The sequence below is a fragment of the Octodon degus genome, unplaced genomic scaffold (assembly GCF_000260255.1).
Source record: "Octodon degus isolate 3935 unplaced genomic scaffold, OctDeg1.0 scaffold00044, whole genome shotgun sequence".
NCBI classification, from domain to species: Eukaryota; Metazoa; Chordata; class Mammalia; order Rodentia; family Octodontidae; genus Octodon; species Octodon degus.
The window spans coordinates 358,632-361,742 of NW_004524620.1; the positions used below are offsets into that span (position 1 = coordinate 358,632).

The 3,111-nt window shown below is 43.0% G+C and overlaps 1 pseudogene; it reads right to left on the reverse strand.

Moving 5' to 3' along the window:
• Positions 1 to 316: 316 nt before the first annotated feature.
• Positions 317 to 3,111, reverse strand: part of LOC111816907 — a 12,106-nt pseudogene continuing 9,311 nt past the window's right edge.

Genomic DNA, 3,111 nt, shown 5'->3' on the forward strand with positions numbered 1-3,111 from the left:
TAGGATAAATTTACAGCTACTTTCACTTAATTCAATGAGAAGAAAGAGGTGTACTAATAGTGTTTGGACAAGAAATCCTGTCTGCTTCTTGTACTATGGATAACCACTAAGAAGATAACAATGTACAATGTATTGATTATCGAAACTGTCTTATTAATCAGCTGTGAAACTGTAAAAATAAATTAATAAAAATAAATAAAAATAGGCACTAAAAAAAAAGTATGGACTGATACCTCCAAAAACTGTGAGCTAAGTAAACATTTCCTTCCTTAATTTTGAGTGTTGGGTATTTTGTCCCAGAAGAAGAAAAAAGTGACTAAGCACTTAGACCCCAACTAAGCACACAATTATAATGTTCTCCTAAGCCATATGGATGTCGCCTATCCACAAGTGTTAATGGCTTTGTGGAATATTGTTCACCAATCATAATAGAAGGGGAATCTGCCTGTATTATTTCTCTCAGTGTCTGTAAAACATGAGACCAAGCTCTTATCTCAAGCTGACCTCCACATGTAGCTGTGTTTACAATGTTCTCACGGTATTTTCCAAATTCTCCTGAGATACAGGTATCTTCTGCATTAGGGTTTGTTACAATGGCCGAAAGTCTTCCACATGGCTTCTTATATTCAGCTGTTTGACTTCATTAGGTAGCCACAGTCCTGTTCCCTAATTTGATCCTCGATGGCCTGAGATGCACAGTGACCATTAGATGGAATCTGCTGAATTTCAAACTCGCCAGCTTTGAAAATTCAAGCACGCTTCTCCATTTCTGTGTGTCTGGCTCCAGACATGTTCTCAACTGAAGTCTCCGATGTTCTTTCTTCCTGCCCCTTTTCTGATGCCACTCCCCCACCCCCATCTCTTACACTTTTTATATCTGAGGCGACTAATGCTCAAGTGGCAAGTTTGCAGCGTTAACAGCAGCAGAATCTGTCTTACTCTCTCCTCGCTAATCAGCTTCACTTGCTCCAGTTCCTCTCTGTGATTCTGTCCCATTTCTTTTTCCAGCTTCGCAGCATCTTCAGTGAGTTGCTTCTTGCTCTTTTGGACATTCTTGGGACCAGCATCTGTCATGCCTTGGGGATGTCTCAGGGCCGGGGAGATGGCTCAGTAGAATAAGCGCTTCCCTGGCAAGTGCAGGATCCTGAGTTCAATCTCCGGTACTGCAAAAAAAAAAAAAAAAAAAAAAAAAAAAAAAAAAGGCCTCAGAACTTCTCCTTACAAAGCCTTCCCACTGCTGGGCTGTGCCCCCTCATCCAGCTCTGTGGACCAGGCTGCCTCCACTGAGCTTATGCCACTGAGCTGTTTCCTTGGCCCCTCAGTGTATGTTTTGATCCCTTTGTCGAAGATCAAATAGTTGAGTTTGTTGGGGGCTGTTTTGGCTTCCTCTTCTGTTCCATTGGTCTGCATTTTTGTTTTCCTGCTGTTGCTATTCTGTTTTTATCATTATAGCTTTGTAATGTAACTTCAGGGGGCCTGCCGGTTAGCTCAGTTGTTTAAGCGCCTGCTCATGCAAATACAGTCGGGTGCAGGTTACTGTGGTTCAATCCCCACCTCCACCTGCATTACCAGACCCGTCCTTAAGGCAGCCTGAGCCAGCCCCCCCCCACCTCCCCCAAAAAACCAAACAACCATGTAATATAACTTCAAATCTGGGTCTGCAGTCCCTTCTGCTTTGCTTTGTTATGCAGAATTGCTTTTGCTATTCTATCAAAGTCTCTTCCAGCTCCATACAAATTTTCAGATTGTTTTCTCTACATCTGCGAGGAATACTGTTGGTCTTTTAGTTGGGATTACGGTAAAGCTATATATCAGTTTGGCAGTATTGTCGCTTGGACTATATTGCCTCTGCCCGTCCAGAAACCTGGGCTGTCATCCCCTTGCCTGGTGTCCTCTTCAGTCTCCCTTTTCAGAGTGCTGTAATTTCCATGACAGAGGCCTTTACTTCCCTCCTGAGGTTTGTCCCTTAGCATTTAATTTTTCTTCATGCTACTACACAAGCTTACCTTGATGGATTGCACCAAACTCTCCTAGTGTGGTGAGGAACAGAATAAATGTTAGAGCTGGCAGGAAGTACGGTGGCTTGAACTCCACCCCATCATTCTGTCTGTGAAGAACATGTCTGTAGTAACACACAGAGCTGGCAAAGGAGATTTGAGTTCAGTACCTTTAAGACGGTTCCCATGGATTATTTTTTTTTTTTAATTAAAAAGAGCCTTAATTTTAGCCTCTTACTGTCAGTTTCCTCACAGCTCTTGATTTCTAGGATTCTCAGAACTACTTAGTGAGTGTATCTGGATTAAACTGAGACACTCAGATCAAGCCGAGCTCCTTTAGGTTCCCAAGCTATCTATGTAAACGCAGCACCCGCTCCTTCACAAGTTCCTGTCCATTTCTCTTTAAGATCAGGCCTTTCTCTGTAGCCCTGCGAGAAATCCATGGGAGAAACTCTGGCTTCTTTCCACCACTCCCCCATGTTGCAAGTGGCCTTTGACTTCAGTTACAATAATGATGCTCAGGAAACTCTACAATTAATCCTGCAATATGGAGATTCAGAGATTCATGTACCTCTTCACAGACTTTCCTTTTTGCTGCATTTTACAGAATATTAATCTCACTCAACTGGGACTCCTTTGTCAAAACTTCTCTGATTAAATGCCACCATGAATATGTTTTCCTGCTGTATTATCACATGAGACACATAAGATGACCAGCACACCAGGTTGGTGGTGCAGGCCTCTAATCCCAGCTCCTCAGGAGGCTGAGGCAGGAGGATCACAAATCTGAGTCCAGCCTGGGCTCCTCAGTGACTCTTTCTCAGAGAGTTGGGGAACGTACCTCCATGACAGAGTACTTGCTTAGTGTGTGTGAAGCCCGGGATTATATCCTTACTGCTGGGAGAAAGAAAGAAAATGACCAGTACACATTACTTATGTGTGAAAGGCAGTCCAAAGCTCCTAAGTATTTCAACTAAACCTTAACTTTTTTTTTTTATAAAGCACTTTTTTTTTAATTTATTTATTTATTTATTATTTGTGTGTGTGGCCAGCTCAGCCCACTAGGGGGCGGGGCTGGCTGGCATGTGGTGCTGGGGGATTGAACCGTGGTCCC